Source organism: Oryzias latipes, chromosome 13 (assembly GCF_053564925.1).
Source record: "Oryzias latipes strain Hd-rR chromosome 13, Olatipes_Hd-rR_3.1".
Taxonomy (NCBI): Eukaryota; Metazoa; Chordata; class Actinopteri; order Beloniformes; family Adrianichthyidae; genus Oryzias; species Oryzias latipes.
Window position 1 is genome coordinate 23516713 of NC_136249.1, and position 18647 is coordinate 23535359.

At 38.1% G+C, this 18647-nt stretch overlaps 1 protein-coding gene and 1 long non-coding RNA gene across 8 annotated transcripts in view; one reads left to right on the forward strand and one right to left on the reverse strand.

The window, feature by feature from the left end:
• Positions 1-781: 781 nt before the first annotated feature.
• On the reverse strand, positions 782-18286 carry LOC110016207 (uncharacterized). Its single transcript, XR_002291510.2, has 3 exons — positions 18042-18286; positions 15383-15479; positions 782-2999 (listed from the first exon to the last, which is right to left on the reverse strand). It is a non-coding gene; the product is annotated as an uncharacterized LOC110016207 (long non-coding RNA).
• Positions 10674-18647, forward strand: part of LOC101171850 (muscleblind-like protein 1) — a 74489-nt gene continuing 66515 nt past the window's right edge. The window contains exon 1 of one of the 7 annotated variants that reach the window (XM_078929902.1): positions 10674-11119. The gene's annotated coding sequence lies outside the window, so the exon portion shown is untranslated. The remainder of the gene's footprint in view (positions 11120-18647) is intronic. The other 6 variants (XM_078929901.1, XM_020708221.3, XM_078929906.1 and 3 more) reach the window with 6 other exon arrangements.

Below are 18647 nucleotides of genomic sequence, written 5' to 3' on the forward strand. Positions count from 1 at the left end.
AGTAACTCTTAAAGGCAGATTTAATTTTAGCTCAGGATAGAGATGTTTTTTTTAATTTTATTTCTTCACAGAAAGGGAAAAAATGGATACGGGTATAGTGCATAAAGGCCTGGTTCACTCTGATTTAAAAAAGCCTGTTCAGCTATTTTGATTAAAAACATTTTTAAAATGGCGTTCTTGTAAGATGTGCATGATGGAGTTACGTACATTTGTAAATTTTTTATTTATTTCATTTGGTTAAATGGTTTCTTGCTTAGGTTTTCACATTGAAATAAGAATATATTTATAAGGATAACATACAACCCCATAATTGCATAATTGGTATAATTGTAATTGATGGAAATTGCAAATATACCATTGTGGTTTCCCTTTAAAAAGGTTTACATACATGTGGGATTGGTAAACCTTTGAAAAACAAACAAAAAAAGAAATTAAAAAAATCTCCTGTCAATTGACAAATAATTAGTTTACTTTAAAATCCACAGATAAACCTTGTTATAATCATATTCATTGATCCTCCAAGCCGCTTTGTCCCTTTTGGGGTCACGGGGCTGCCGGAGCCAATCCTGGGCACTTGTGGGCGAAGGCAGGGACACCCTGGACGGGTTGCCAGTCTGTCGCAGGGCCACAATCACACTCCCATGCACACTTACATACACACCTAGGGACAATTTAGACTAAGCAATTAACCTATGAAGCCTGTTTTGGGATTGTGGGAGGAATATGTTTTGTTCCAATATGTCATAGTCGTAACAATCTCAAAAAATGTTTTCCAGCCAAATCACCACCATTATACTTTTTTATTGGTATAGCACAAATTAATTAAAACCATGCCAGTTTTGCTTGCCCTGCATTAGATCTTAAGTCTGCAACCAGCACTGGTGATCTATCTCGAGAACAGACCTGGTGTATGGTGGTCAGAAGCTCCGCCACATTTGGAGCCCTCGTGTTTCCACAGTTTACTTGAACATGTCTCATTTGTCATAAACGGTCCTGCTTTTGAAAAGTTTAAGGACAGTTGTTTATTGACAATGCTGTGGTGTGGGCATTGTGGGAAACTGAGAAACACATAGTTGAGTCATGCCAAACCTTGAACGGTAGTGTCAGGAAATGGTACCGGTAGTTGTAAAGAAACCAATGTGTATAAAAGTGGATCCTGAACAGAACCACGTTTAATAAACAAATACTGTGGAACTGGAAAAATGTGAAACAACAGACAAATGGAAAACAAAAAAGAAAAGAAAACAGACCTAATAAGAACTAAAAAAAAATAATAATAATAATCACAAACTCATTTACAAACAAAAAGCAGCTTTGGATTTTGAGAAAATAAAACCTGGTTTAACTGTGATTGGGGGAAACCAAAACTTATTATCCTAACCTAAAAGCAAATAAAAGAAACAATTAAAAAGTTGAAGATGAATTTGAAATGTTTACACGTAGAGCATATAAAATACAGGTTTAACAAAATTAGACTTATTTTGTTTGGGTTGACCACAGAAGAAGACAATAAATAAATCATTATGCATCTTTTTCGCCCATTCTTGTTAACGATTTTTTAAAATAATTGATGTCAGCCTTTTTTCACCCGCAAAATAATTAAAAAAGTTGCCTTTTAAGACAACTAAGCTAAAGGTAATTATTTGGCCTGTCACAACTGAAGTAGCACACATGGAGGATGAGTGAGGTAGTACACTGCATGAGGTGCATAGACGTAATCACACATCTTTAAACCAGCTGTTGCAGACAGCGGGGTGCCCTTGGGGAAAAACAAGCTGAGACTAAATTATGAAACAGATGATAAAGAAACAAATCATAATTAAAAATATATTACAACTCATTTGGTGGCTAACATACTCTTATCATTAATTTTAGAACTTGAATTCCTTGATGCTAATTTAGCATCATGAGGTATTTCTTTAAAAGTAATTCTACTTTTAGGAATCCTACCTATAATGTCTGGTCATAAGGTTGTGCAGTGCTGTTTTAAAGGGTTCAAATTGCTGTCTTAGAGTCAGGAAACATTTTTAGCTCAAAATAATAATAGGGCCACTTCTTATTTCCAAATTAAACCCATTTCATGCAGGCTGCTGTGGAAGCTGTATTTTTTTTCCCGGCATCATCATTTTTGGGAGCGATTTAGCTTAACAGTGCGTCTATTTGTGTCATGTTAGCGTTTGTAACAAAGAGTTTCGGTACAGTTCTAATTGTGCCAAAGCATTGAGTGGGGAATGAGCAAGCATCGTTTAAATGCTGTTCAGAATTCACAATCGAGATAGACATATAAATGTGAGCATCCTTACCCCTTGTGCTATCCTATGACCCCACCCTTACATTGACATGTTATCCCTACCATGACAAAGGTGGATAAAGGTGAAGAGGATTTCATGTAATCCATGGACACCACTGAAGATCACAAATCATTGAAGAAAAAAGTTTCAGCGCACTGTCTAGTGGGGTCTAGATGACCCAACTCCCAATGTTAAAGTGCCCAGGATAGCACAAGGGTTAAACTGAAGTGTGACTTTGCTGCTGTGGCAGTCTTCTTGCCTCAGCAGATCACATCCCATCTTTCTGCATAACATCAAAGCTACACTGTAGGGATACCATGGTACACGTCAGCCCACCCTTCTGCCAAGATACCTGTTTCGGAAGAAGTTTGTTTGGTTGCTGGTCTTCTTCTTACTGGCGATGTTCATCCCCTACTTGCCTCTTCCAGCCAGCAATAGTTGATAAATTCCACAAGTGGACTTGTTGCAGGGCTACACAATTGTGAAGTGGTCTGCATTTTTGCATCAAATCCCAGCTGGAATCTTTCTGTGAGGAGCTTACATGTTTGCATAGGTTTTCTCTTGGCACTCTGCTCAGAGCATGCTTCATAGGTTAATTGATGACTCTACATTGTCCCTCAACGGTGGTGTGTGTGCGTTGCCCTGCAATGGACTGGCCCGGGTGTAGCCTGCGGTTGTCCAACTGTAGCAAGGTTGGCTCCAGTGACCCTGAAAGGGATTAAGCATGTTCAGAAAGGGATACATGGATGGACTTGTTGCACAATAGCATCCTAATTCACTTAGCTCTTGAGGGTGACCCATTCTTCTAAAAATGTTTACATAAGCAGAATGTATGCCTAATGGTTATACACACATGTGGCTATGTAAGTAATAGAAACATCTGAATCAATAATGTGAGTGGACACTTTTGACAATTAAATGCCCGAGGTATCAGGAAACATACAATGTCAGACATACAATTGTAAAATAGTCAAATCCAACATTTCAAGCAAAATACCAATCATAACACTGAAACAGCAACGATGACACCAAGAAGACACTGGAACATAAAATTAGTTTCCAAACCAGTGAGGATTTCTAAGGTGTACCTAAGAAATTCATGTTAAGCTTATAAGCTCGATATGTTTTTTTGTTTCAGACACTGTTTAATATTTTTTTTTTTTTTTTTTTTTTTTTTTTTTTTTTTTTTTTAACTTGTCCTGTCCAACAGCTAGGCAAACAGATGAGAGCTGAGGGCCTCTTGTGTTGGACATATTTTATTTTAACAAGAGGGGTTATTCATCTTCAGACAAACCAAAGGTATGTCTGAATAAACCCCTTTTGTAATTGAGGCCAAACTTTATTAATTTCAATCATGTTTGAAAATCTTTGGTGTTGGACCGGACGGAAAAGGAAAGAGGGGAAGAAGAGAGAGGGACGTTAGAGAGAGGGGGGGGTAGGAGGGTGATAATAGGAGGGGAAGGGGGGTAAGACCATGAAGCAGCATAGAGCAGGCAGGTTTACTGGTTGTTTATCGTTACGGTACGGTTCAAATGTAGTACAAAAAGGGCGGGGCCTGTTCACACACACTCAAATATTATCAACACACCTGCTAGCCGCAAAAATGTCCACATGTCAACATGCACACAAAACAGATAGTGTTCACGAACGCATACCTATGCCTTTAAACCAACTAGTGTGAAATCTTTCATTCATTCAATCATGCAAACTATTAGTGCAAAGGTGAGCTAACACCTGTGCTCAGGTGAGTGTTTATGTTCTTCTAAAATGGATGGTGGAATGTGAAAAGAAGGAGGAGGAGCGCCCAGCCACCCCCACACCCATACCCCCGCCGCAGCAGCAGCGGCAGCCGGAGCCCCCCCAACGCCACACGGGAACAGGCAGGGAACAACCGCCCCCCGGGCGACCAAGACCGCCACCCAGGCCAGGGCCAGCAGGACCGCCGCGAGGCCCCCAGAGCCAGAGAGCAGGGAGGCGCAGAGGGAAAGAGAGCGCCGCCCCAGCCCAGCCAGGAAAGCAGCCCCCCGCCGCGCCGGAAGAGCCCAACGCAGGGCCCCACCGGAGAGGGACGCCCACAGCCCCAGACGAGCACCCCACCACCACCCAGGAGTTCCGGGCATCCCCCCGCCCCGACCCCAGGTACGAGCCAGGACCCCCCAAGGGAGACCCGCTCCGCACTCCAGGCAGCCACCCACCCGGCCCACGGTTGGTCCAGGTAGGAGCAAGGCAGGGGCCCGCCGCCCCCGCCCAGGAGGGGGGAACCCCGGGGAAAAAAGGGCGGCCCACAAGACACTGTTTAATATTAATCATCTCCTTGTATATTTTCCCAATATCTTAACCCTTTGTACGTCATTGTATTTGCTCGATAAGTGTGGAAGTGTGCTTCTAAATATTTAAAACAACCTAATTGCAAAGGACACATTCACTGAGGAGTTTACTCCTACCATCTTTTTTGCACATATACTTGGTCTTCAGATTCTAGCTCTTTGTTTTGGTTTTTAATACACCTCTAAACATATTTATGCATTTAGACAAACCCCCTTAGAAACCCCTGTTCTTATGCCTCCAACTTCTCGCACATCTTATGGTATGGGCTGTGTATGCAAAGCCGTCTCTGCTCTCATAAATATTTTTAGGGGTTAGCTGGGTTTTCTACATATAAATAACCTGCCCTGTGTTTTCAGTTAGCAAATCTGTTTTTGTTTCAGTTTTATATCTACTGTGTGATGCTGCCTTGCAGATGATGAGTTTTGAGCTTCCAGAAAGTTTTTTTTCTTCAAACATTTGAGTTTACTGCTTTGGTAGAGAAACTTGTGATCATTTGCAATGATTATTGCTGTTTGTTACATGTGTTCAAATTCTCCTGCTGAAGAAATAGAAAGTGCCAGAAGCCTTTTGATTCAATAGTGGATTTGTGTGGGCCCCATCCAATAATACAGCTGTTAATGTCCTATTGGTGTCTGGCATTTACCACAAGCAACACAATAAGCTAAATTGTTATCCCTTCACAGAATTTCCGCATTAGAAGAATTGTTTTGAATGGTCCAGCTTAAACCTGATGTTTACAGCAAGAAAGAATACCTTTCTTTATTTTGGCTAATATTTAAGGTATAGCTGTATTACAAACTCCAAGTGTATTCTAATTGTATTCATTTAATTTGTTAATCTGATTTAGATTTATTTAGAAATGCAAACCCACAGATATACCTCAAATCTAGTTTTCATTCAAATTGTTGAACATAGCCAATTGCAGCTGAGTAAAATGACTATTTCTGTTGTTAATTTTCAAGTAAAAGTAAATATTATTGTAGAGTAAAACTACTCTGTAGGATGTACTGTATATTTTTGAGTCAATAGTTAAAAAAAAATCAAGCTATTCATGTCAAAATGTAAATTTAGCATGTGATGGTAGCTTGTAGTGAGATGGACAACCTTGTTAAAAAATTAGTAAATTTTTCAGAAGCCATTTTGCAACAGTGACGTCAGGACAAACGTTACTTTGATAAACGAAGCAAGCCACAGAGAAGCAAAGTTATTAACTCAGCATTTACTGAACAGTTGCTGTGCTGCTTACAAATAGTAAGGACTTCTTAGATCATTGGGAACTTTGGTAAGTCTTGTTTTGCCAACAGATAGCAAACATAAAAGCTCTTGTAGATGAATAAATATTCCGTGAATGGTCACACTGCAAGTTCTGTGTCTTGATTCCTGCTTAATACCTGTACCAAATAATAGTTTACTTTCCTGCTTATAATTAATATTACTAGAGCTTCTTCGATTGACCAATAAGTGTGTTTTTGGCTTTGAGAAACAAAGGAAAAGGTTTTTACTCCCAAAGATTATTTATCCTGGGTGCTCCGGATGCAGTGATTCATTCAGCAGATACATACAGCAAAATTGAATGTTATGTATTGTACAGTGTTTTGTCCCTTTGTAGTCAACCCCTGAAGTCATATCGTATGTGTTTTGACACTTGTGTACCAAATAACAGAAGCAATATTGGTTGTGACTTTAACTTAGTCTCTGTTTCATCATTTACTAGATGAATTATTGACAAGTAAGTTTATCCCATTCCATTTATATATACATATATCTATATGTATATAGATATATGTATATATATGTATATCTATCTGTATATCTATCTATCTATCTATAAATATATATATATATATATATATATATATATTCATGACTGCACATCGTTTGGAATAAATATGGAGTAATTATTATTGCCCCAAAGACTTTTGCTCACCTGTTCTTTGTTTACAGTATATATATATATATATATATATATATATATATATATATATATATATATATATATATATATATATATATATATATATATATATATATATATATATATATATATATATGCACACTCACCTGCTGGATTGAACTACAGCACATAACTGCAGGGTGTAAGATGCTGGCAGGGAAAGCATACATGGAGCACCACAAGCAAGTGTCTGGAATAATATACAGGAACATGTGTGCAGAATATGGACTGGAAACCCCAAGCTCAAAATGGGAAACACCTCAGAAGGTGGTAGAAAATGAGAGAGCAAAGATCCTGTGGGACTTCCAGATCCAGACTGATAGGATGGTAATGGTGAACCAATCAGACATTGTAGTGGTGGATAAAGAACAGAGGAAAGCCGTTGTGGTGGATGTGGCAGTGCCAAGCGATGGGAAAATCAAGAAGGAACATGAGAAACTGGAGGAATATCAGGGACTCAAAGAAGAAGGCCTGGAAGGTGAAAGTGACAGTTGTGCCTGTCGTAATTAGAGCACTCGGGGCAGTTACCCCCAAGCTGGAGGAGTGGCTACAACAGATACCTGAAAAGACCTCATACCTCTCAGTCCAGAAGAGCGCAGTGCTAGGAACAGCTAAGATACTGTGCAGGACCCTCAAGCTCCCAGGCCTCTGGTAGAGGACCCAAGCTTGGAGGAGAAACCATCCACAGAGGTTGAGAGGGGGTTTTAATATTTATATATATATATATTGAGTCAATAAAGTCAAATAAACTCATTTAACAAGGTTTGAGAAGGATCAATCAGACTTGCCCTGGTAAAAATAGGTATGCTATAACAAACCGAATATTTCATTGAAAGCTCAAATACGGTTCAGAATGATTCAGATAATGATTAAAATAAAATAAAAATTACAAAAATATGTTTAGGGCAGTCAATTTTGGATTTGTACCATTACAGTTTTGCAGAATTAAGTCTTAGTTTCATGTTTTTGCGTTGGCTACTACGATAGGTACATTTTTCATGTTACATATTTAAAGTACTAAAAAGTTCCTAACATATTGGCCCATTGCTGGAAATGCTTAAAACTTCATCATTATTGCCTAAAGGAAACTCAATGCTGCATGTGAATAGGCAGCTGAGCACATTATGGACAAAAGTTGAGGCTTCAACAAGATTTTAATATATCAGACAGCCTACTAAAGGCTTCAGAGACGGTACAATTTGAGTCATACTTTTGTATGTGAGCATTTAGCTTTAAACAAATAATTATTGTCCGTGAAACAGATGTTCTGTATAGTTGAAAAAAACAAACAAAGAACAGGTGAGCAAAATCTTTGGGGCAGTAATAATTACACCAGAGGCTCCACCATCATGATTATGCATGAGCCTGATCAATGGTCATTGTGCTCAAGGCGAACTACAGGGTCATTAATGAATTTTTCCAATGAGAAATGAGTTTTGTGTGTATGTGCATGTGTGAGTAGTTAGTGTGAATGCATGAAATAAGTAGATGGGGCACAAGGAGCCTGTGGACACCTGCAGCTCCCATTATACTCAGGAAGAAACTAATCATGCTGGGTTTCACATCTGTTAAAAGCTTTCAGTTAAACTGTCAGACATAGACTAAAAAAAACCTTTTTGTGTTTTTTTGTTTTTTTTTTTCAAATCACTGAATGTTTGGATCATTTACATCATTACCTCATGGCATTTCCTCTGCAGTATTAAAGCATAAAGTAAGCAGAAAAACTGAAGCTCCTGCATTATTAATACATCTTAATACAGCGCAGTAATCAATGATATTACCACAGTAGTGAGCAAAAGTGGAAATTGTAGGTGTGGTACATGGAAAAATATACAAACTGATCGTTTTGTGAGTGACAGCAATAAAAGCATGGTAATAGTTCTTCTTTGTGGTTAATTTGACCTCCTAAAGCAAACGGTCGATCAGATAGAAGCAGGTTTGCAAGTGAAAGACCCAATGGCTTCCTCTCACGCATTTTATTTTTATGTATGTGCAGGCAGTTATTCTCGCAATGCTGATAACTCAACATCAACAGCTCAAGGCAAGTTTTTCTTTTCTGCTTGACACTTTCATGCAGGAAAAATCCTCAAAGTTGAGTACTGGTTGAGACCACATATCTGTTGCAAAAACAACTGTTTTTTTTTTGATAAGTTTTTTTATGAACATTTAAAGCGAAATGAGGGGAAAAGGGCTAAATTTCTTCGGAATTTTGACATGGGGAAAGTGCTATTATTTCAAAACAGAAGTTGGATGATAAATTCAGGCAATCATGGCACATGATGGCGAGTTTCATTCTTATATGTTCTTTTTCATATACTGCTTTCAATTTGAAACGTCCACATTTTAATAGCAGCTTGTGTTGCATAAATGCTAGAAAACAATTATAAAAAGGATAGTCCAGTCAATCTTGGCAAAAAAACAACAACTCTCATCGCAAACCTATTTCTCCATTAGTTATGTACAGAACTTTGCTTCATATTAAGACCACACAAGTTCAGGTTCTGTACCAGGAAATATTTCTACACACAATAGCAGATCCACTTGTGCGTCAACCATTTATTATGAACCGGACAAAGACTGACTACTTATCTGCTTCATTTTTTTATACTGCGTTTTGTGCATCTCATATGTTTGCTCTAGATTTTCCTGTCTTATGTTTTCTGGACACTTTAGGGACTTGTCCTGTTTCCATCTCATTTTACTGTACAAACCAGAGGAGGCTTTGATTTCAACTTTAAATTTGTCACAAGGTTTGGCAAACTCAAAGCACAGATGAATGGTAAGAAATGTATATTCCTAATTACTTCCCTAAAAGAGTCAACCTCTAATTTTCCAAACATGAGTTTTCAAAAGATGTAATCCAAAATGTTCACATTACTCTTATAACTGTGGTATGTCTTTTTAAAGATACCACATCAGCCAGAATTTCCTGTTTACTCCTCTGCTCAACTGTTGTATTGTGACTTGGAAATTGTTCTTCGTTATTTCCTCCAGTAAATTTTTGAAAACATGCCCTCTTTGCTGTAATTTCTTGTTAACACCTGTAACCTGCCTACTTTTTAACACTCTCTCTTAGCGTGCTCTGCCTAAATTAATGTCTTAATCAACCAAATTAAAATGTTGAATAAGAAAAAGAAAGAAATTGGTCAAATGGAAATTGCTGTAGTTTCCTGTTACCATGGCTACAGGACAGACGAAATGAATATCATATTTATTCGGTAATTTTTAACCAGTTTCAATTGTGTGCCAAAACAGTAGACCTTATCTAAACAGCCAGCATCCATGTTTCAGTGACAGCAAAAGTTGTTGTGTCATATTGGTTGTCCAGCAGAATGTGGCACAGCAGAGTGCTAATAACATCACAACAAAATAGGTTGGATGTGGAAAGATTGAGTGTTGAAGGTTACTAATATGACAGTCAGGGTGCAAGACTGCATCAGGCTTTGCTTATTTGCAATAGCCTAAAGGACAGTCATGGCCTTCCACCCACTCTGTTACCACAGGAGCTACAAGAGAGAAGATCTCATCTCCTATTCAGTCTCCGAACCTTATAATTCTCTCCTTTGTTCCTGCCAGTGTTCCAAGTGCAGACATGATATAATCCATCAAATTGCTGTGAAGCCTTTGTATTATCCCACTAACGAAGGTTAAGAAACAGTTTCCAGTCATAGAAACTGAACTGATGACACTATAGGGCACGATGAGCCTTGCCCCTCATTTGACCTGTTTGTTTTAACAACAAATCCAGCAATACTTCCCTGGTGGGTCAGTTCACTGCTGTGTGTTATCAAAGGGCTGCAGACCTAATTGCACGTGCTGCAGCACTGGAGAAAAGGGAAGAAACCATAAACAGGAACCACAGCTTGCTTCCTTTAACTATCAAACCATCACACACACATGCACACGCACAAATACTCACTGTTGAGTAGACATATACGAGCACACAGACCCCTGTTTATGTGTTCATGCCTTCTATCTCCAACCAAATACTGCTTTATCTTAAAATGCAGAAGCAACAGTTGGTGATCACATGTTCACAAATACAGTATTGGTCTGTTTGCAGTTTCTTTCTGTGTTGTGACAATTTCTATGCAATACTGGCTGAGTTGTGTTGGTTCATTTTGTGATTTTTTTTTTCTTTTTGTTAAAAATTATGTTACTATTTCGCAAAAATACATGGTGAAAGAGCCTGAGCTACAGTAAAGGAGAACTGAGGGGGAGGGCAGCTGTTCCCATGGCAACCAAAGCCGCTGCAGTCGTCATCATGGGGCTTCTTCGTCGTTTGTGCGTGAGATCGAGTGTGTGGATACGGCGTGTTTAAATTTGCTCTCCTCTCTCCAGATAGGAGGCGAGGACATCCCCCCTCTAACACCGTGCCAGCAGAAAGAGGAGGAGAGACAGTGAGAGCGAAACCCCATAATGCACTGCATGTTGCAGCGCTGAAGTCGTGCAGATTCATCAGTTCCTGTTCGAGGAGCTGTGTGCGGAGGCACACACACACACCCATACAGCCAGACCGGGAGGTAAAACACAGACAAGCAGGCAGGTAAGATGGCTTTACTCCAAGCTTTTGAATTGCTGCTGCAGTTCAAGATGATCTGCTGATGTTTGTAACTCTGTCCAATGAGAGGAGAAAAGTGGAGAATGCATCTCTATATCTGCATCCAGACACCAGCGTGTTGTACATTTCTGACATCTGTCATTTTGCCAACTTCCTTGCCTGTTGCTTGCGATACATCCTTTTTCTTCAATGGCAAAAGAAAAAAAGGACCAGCATCATTGCCATTAGTAACTCGGTTTATGCCAGTTCAGTATTTTCTCTGCATGCAGCAGATTCTGAGTAATCATTGTCAAATTTTAATATGATGGCATCAATTGCATGTGTTTAGGCTGACAACTATGTTTATCTTAACTTTTCAGAAGCAATGAACTGAGTTTACAGTAGAGAACGACAGTTGAACTGAAGACTGAGGTTAAAAATATATATATCACGAAACAGAGAAGTCACATCTTGAACTTCTGGTTTAAAAACCATAAACTATTTATGTGAATTAACTTCACCGTGCATGTCTAATTTAGTTTGCCTTTAGCTAAGCCACTAATCCACCTTAAGTTTAGGTCTGCATGATCAAAATCATAATGAAGCTTGTATGGAGTAAGCTACACATATAGCAGCTCATTTAACCACAGTAAAACATATTTATGTACAGGGGGAAAAAAAACAGTTTCCAATTATAAGGCCTTTATCTGACACCGGTTTGAGCTGACTACCAGGCGAAAGCACAGCGTCTCAGTTATGGGTCATTGTGTGGTTTAACGGCCACTCAGACTCGTGACCATATCAGTTGCTCCAGAGATGCAGGCGGGCTCCAAAGTGCGATTGCAGATGCTCAGGGGAGGGACTCTTAAACTTTATTACTCAAGGAATCAAAGATTTCAGGCTTCCTCTCTGGGAACGTGTCATAAAATCATGATTTAAAACCCCTGTGTGGAAGCAAAACAGAAGCTTTAAAATTAAGGTGCAAAGAAAAAAAAAGACTATTCTTTAGAACCTTTATTTGTATATTGTATATATACTTGTATATTTTACAAGTACTGGTATTCAACACAGCTTCAATAAAATAAAGAAAAATGTTTTCTCCCCCAGTCCTAGAATCCACCTTTTAAATTAATTATACCTTGAAGCAATATTATTATTATTTAAATAAATGTCTTCTTTTATTTATAATTAAATGTAAATTACGTTTATGGAATGACTGTTTATCATTTTAATTTAATATGCAAAGCTTTAAAAAAGGTATGTAAAGGAGATTACCTAAAGAAAGCATGTCCCTGTTCAGCACAGCAATAAATCCACCTCTTTTAACTGCTGGGCTCAAATCCACCTTAAATTAAAATTGAAAACATTTTAATTTTCTCTGTTTTTTAAAAAAATAAATAGAATTATCATCACGAGTTACACCAACTGAAATTTGGAAATACATGTGAAGTGCATCATTAGATAACTCTGCAATATTGCCAATTAATATTCGAAAAACTCAAGATCTTTACAAAGATTATAGGGGAAGAATTAAGCCAAAGAAGATTCAGCATTTAGATTAAAAGTAATTATACAAGAATCATTTATTGGAACTTTATTTTTGATACATTGTGTTGTTTTATCTCCATCTGATTTCTCATATAAAGAGATAAAGTAGAGACATCTGCTTTGACAATTTTTCAGAACAGCAGAGCTGTTCATCGTCTCCTTTCTTACTTGGGTGACATTTTGGGTCAGCAGAATATCTTGGTACAAGCACTCAGAGCTGCTGGATGTAGGTTACAGAAACACGGGCTCCTCCTCAAGGTCATGCATTTATGTTAAGAAATTCAACAGCAGAGCAGCTTTGAATCCTGAGAATGTGTCAGACCCACACCACATTTCTCTGTCGGAATTTTCCATGGCACAAGCTCTGTAAGCCTCTCCAAAAGATCTTCTTCTGCTCTTGGGCCAGCTCTGGCTTTGCTTAACAGAATGGATCAGAGGTGATATATGGATCCACAGCTCATTTCTGCCTTTAATGATCTGAAACACGTGGGGCACATATTTAAGGGTAATGCATGACCTCGATTTGATGCGATGAAAATGAGGGACATCCACTCTTGTTGGAGAGGAGGGGGCCCTCAAAACTCCTATATTGCATTCGTCGCACGCAGATTTCAGACAAGCACTCTGCAGAAGCCTTACTCTGCATTAAATCACCAGCGACTGCAGCAGGTTTCGACAACTTCAACAACTTTAACAGAGCCTTGTTTCTTTACCCCTATGTTTCTCCATAATGAAAAAATAAGTCTATTTACCTGAACAACCTGAGCACACCTTACTATATAATTCTTTTTTATTTTTACAAATGACTAAGCGTGCAAAAAGCTATAAACGGTGCATTTTTCATTTATATAATAGGAGAATATGTGGTTATTGTTTATAAAAGTACATTCAAATTCATCCCTAATGTTTTCTTAAAAAAAGGGTTAGTCAGATTTTCAGCTTATTTTTCCTCTCAAACATATTTGTTTACATTTAAAACCTTTGTTGCAACACCGCTTTTAGCACAACCATCATAAGCATTGTGAAAACGTAGCACACTGGAAAACTTTATATTGTAAATTGGCAGAAAAGAGTGAAACCAGAACTAAGTGTAACAGTTATAAGTTTGAAACATACTTTTGTAAGAATATATTATGCTTAAGTACTTTTTTAAGGTAAGACTGTTGCAAGAAGGTCATCAAAAATACAATTTGTAAGAAAGTACAATTCAATCAGGTAATTCTGAGTTGCTCAGTAGTTATAGGTTTTGCAAAAATCCAAATGTTGCTTGCCATGTTATAAAAACTAAACTTAAATAAGCTTAATATTTGCTCATCTTTACAGACATTTTACAACTGTGATGTTTCAGTATCACCTGCTTATGCATTTTCCCAAACTTTTACTGTGCCTTCTGATGCACAGAGAGTGGGCCTAACCCTTTAACATTGGAGATGTCGCCGGCAACACTTAAGTAACACATGTTTTACCGTAACTCTTCGACTGTTCATGCAATCAACGTGAATCAGCTGATTCTGAATTTTTCTACCTGCTTTGCAGCACCAATATGCAACACCTTACTAATGTAAAGTATTGCATGATGGTGCAAAAGCTACTTTTCGATTCATCAGAATCAGCTGATTTACGTTGATTACGTAAACACTTCACTGCTGTGCAGTGTTGCATGTCGGCTCAAGACAACAGTGGCCCTGAGGTGCAAAGCACTTCAACAAATCACTCAATGCAAAAACATCTGAAAAATCACAAAGACAATTCAAATAGCAAAACAAATAATAAAACAAACAAAAAAATTAATTAATTTCGGTAATCAAAACTAATTTCAGAAACCAAAACATCAGAAAAAAACAACATGTCAGATAACAAAAGTAATTTCCAGAAATCAAAATGAAAAGTTATAATGAAAAAATAAAACATCATGAAACAAAATAAGAAGCCGGAAAAGATAGGCTTACTGAAAGACATTATTGATTGGATGATGACTTTTGAGTTTTGAAGACGAGGTTAAGCAGAAGCATATTTTCCCAGAAATGGTGGTAAAGAGTTGTTTGATCAATCACCCAATTTTTGTAGAGGCTGCCACTAGAAACTTAAAAAAATAGTGTCCATCAGTAGATAGGTACCTTCCAGTTAAAAAGGTGAACAAACGTCAACATCCAATCAGTGATGTCTTTTATAATACCTTTTTCTTTTGTTTAATTTTTTACATTTCAATTTGATTTCTAGAAATGACCTTTGTTTTCTGAAATGTTTCCTGTTTGCTTCATTTTTTTTTTTGGAAATGTGTTTTAATCTTTTGGAATTATATTTTGGTTTCTGGAATGTTGTTTTGATTTTTAAAATATAATGTTGCTAAATTACTAATTGTTTTTCTTTTTTAATCCTTGTTGTGATCTTTAAAATGTTTTTGCGTTGAGTGATTTGCTAGTGTGATTGGCACTTCAGGGCCACCGTACAAGGCTACTTTTCCCTGCTTTAGAATCGGCTGGAATGACGGTATGGCATAAATGGTTGAAGAGTTATGGTAGACAAAAAAAAATGTGTAAGGCTATGGTGCAGAAGGCTTAAACTCCACCAGTGATCAGCAACAGCGTGATACCCGGTGTTACCACTGTCTGCATTTAGTCAAACAGTGAGAAGACATAGCAAAGCCAGGGAAATATCTTTTTGCCTCCAAGGTTACAGAATGATTCAAATTGATGCAGCTAAACCTACTTTTTCACTCACCTGGTTGTTTATGAGAGCATGCAGTTTCTCCTCACAGCTTCTCTCTTTGGAGTCTGTGATGTTGCGCACAGCAATATCAAAAGAGGCCTCGCTGTTCCTGCCAAAGTTCAACCAAACACGTCTCAGTGAATCCAAGCAGATCATGCTTTCTTGTTTTTGTTCTTTGTAACAATTGAAGTGTGTTTGCCAGTTTTTATTGTTTTTTATTTCTTAGTAGTTTCTCTTCCTCAGATGTTTTTTTCTTTTCTTACAGGTCTACCATATAAAAAAAAAACCCTCCCTCTCCTGTTGTCATCCTGTACACTGTTTATGTAGATGGTAAATGGCATATATAGCGCTTTGCTACCTTCCTTGAAGGCTTGAAGCAGTTTACAGTCAGTTTACAGTCCCATTCACCCATCAACACAATCATATAGTGGCTAGCCCATGCCTAACGCTGGCACCAATGTATAACCACCAGTGGCAATGTGGGGTTCAGTTGTTTTGCCCAAGGACACTTTGACACATGGTTGAGGTAGAGATTGACGGCTCTAATTCTGCACCGCCACCGCCCAGTGCTGCAGAGGTGTGACATACCTGCGACTTAAAAAAAAATGCATCCTGTCTTGCAAAATCAACCATCAAATGAAAAGCCCTTATTATTTACCGTCAATATTTTGAACCTAACATAAATACAAGGCACAAAAGTTACTTTGCTCTTTGACCCCCAAATACAATCATGTGCGGCCGTGGTGCAGCGGTAGGCGACCTCTGATCGGAAGATTGCAGTTTTGATTCCAGCCTTGCCCGCCCATGTGTCGAAGTGTCCTTGGGCAAGACACTGAACTTCTGGTGGAAAGTTGACGCCAGTGTTTGGCAGCAGAGCTGCCACCAGTGTGTGAATGTGTGTGTGAATGGGTTAATGGATTTGTGTAAAGCGCTTTGGACCTTCGAGGAAGGTAGAAAAGTGCAAGACAAGTAAGTCCTTTACTATTTATCATGTGCTAGAGTGGTATAGCTTTCTGTTCAGTGTCACTAAAACAGCACATATCTTAATCTGTCAGGGCCCAATGCAAGGTAATGTAATGGGGCCTCAGTTTTAAACAACAAATGAGGGATCTCTGATCTTTTTACATCCCATCATGTGCTAAATTCTAAACTGAACTACTCCAGGAAGTTACCAATACATTCATAAAAATAGAAATGTGAGATCACTTATCTACCCTCCACACCACGTGTCAAACTCAAGGCCCGGGGGGCAAATGTGGCCCTCCATGTCGTTTTATGTGGCCCGCGAGAGCATGAAAGTTTTTAATTTCCTAAAATAAAAATTGGTGTGTATTTATTCATATCTAGGGGGAATTGGACTTGAAATATCGGATTGGGCAACATTAGGACTTTAACTCTGTCAATATAACCTAACCTGACAGAATCAAATGTAAAAGTATTTATGCTAGAGTAACAAGCAAACATATGTTTTCTATGCAACTGTAATTGTCTCTTTAAAAAGTTAGAATAAATAAATAATGAGTTATTTAACATTAAGGAGTAGTTATGTTTATTTTTCATTACATTTAGTTACATGTATGAGTTATATCTGGCCCTTTGAGGACAACCACTATGCTGATGTGGCCCTCGGTGAAAATGAGTTTGACACCCCTGCTCTACACATTAAGAAATTACTGAGGACATGTCAGGAGCCTCAAAAGCAGCCAGCCCGACAAAAATTTGCCACCTGTGGGGGAAGTAGTCACCGCCTACTTTTTGGTGACGGACAAAGTTTCAATTGGCACCTTGCAGCAAATAATCCGTCTATGTGGAGTCTGAAATCAACACTTGCTACTCCCCATTGCAAGCATTTTTTTCTGTTTACTGAGTACATGTTTAGCCATGCTTATTAGACCTCCCTTTGGTGATTTTCTTTAATTCTCCTCCTCTACCGCTTAAAACGCGGCCCGTCACTCCTGTAAGTTCACCTCTGTGTAGCGTTTGGCTGAGGACACAGCAGATCATATGACAATTTTTAACAGGATCCAGACAGAAATGGAGGCTAAACCTGCTGGACTTACAGCAGGAACATACATTTTAATAAAAACTGTTGATTTGGAGATAGCAGTGTTGTTTCACACTAATGCTAATGACCGCAAACGGATTCAATGTCACAGAGTGGACTTTAAGGCGTGGCAGATAAATCCAAGGAAATAGGACATTCAATGAAAATGGAAATTTCTAAAGATGATAATATGAATCAACGTTGTATGCAGTTTTACAGAGTTGGTGGTTGTGCAGAAAAAGTGCCCCTCTTGTGAGTCTGTGTCAAACAGCCTCTATAAATGCCTACATCTTTACTGCCATTGACATGATGGCGAAGATCTAAACATTCTAATGTTTTATGGCTGCTTTTTGTTAAGATTTCATATAAAAGTTCATCATCTGGAGGCAGAAGAAGGGAAAAACAAGCGTCTTTTCCGTCAATATCCCCCTCTTCTTTCAGTAAAAACAGAAACAAAACAAAGAAAGCAACATAAGAAAAGAACTATGGGCAAGCAAAAGACTAGCATTAGCACTGTGATTTTTAAAGCATTCATAATGTTACAGTTTGTTTAACCTTATCTTTCAATAACAATAAAAATGTTTAAAGAAAAAAAAGAATTTGATATTAATTGAAACAAGTACATACATAAAGTAGCAGTTTGCAGGTTTCTGAGGGAGTTCTTTCCATCGTGTGAGTAGTACTACATCACTTCCTGGGGAATGTCTTTATAAAACTATTATTTAGCGCCCCTTGTGGCTGCACATAAAATGACATGTAAAAGTCTAGTCTGAAAATACGACACATTTCAAATATATTTTAAATATTTAAAAAAAGAAAATCAACTCCCTAGTATTGAGACCAATATGGAAACGAAATGTGGTAAAAAGACAGCATCAAAAAAAAAAAAAAAAAAAAAAAAAAAAGACAGCATCAGTCTGCAGATAACTTTTTATTTTCCCTAAATTAGGCTGAATATACCACCGTGTGGCCATCTGTTTATTAGGGGTCCTCACACATTCATATACTTTGCAACCGGCAATGCCCTAGAATCTGAACAAATAGTCTTACCAACATGACACATACATGTAATAGACATTACATTTGAACAAACATAGCTGACAGGCCCTTTAATATCAGAATCTATTTGGTTTCTCAGTGACCACATTTGCACCCTTTTGCTGAACCCTACATTCCATTCATAGTACACCAAAAGCCTCCAAAGCCACTGCAGGCCTTTTTAGGGCACAAAAC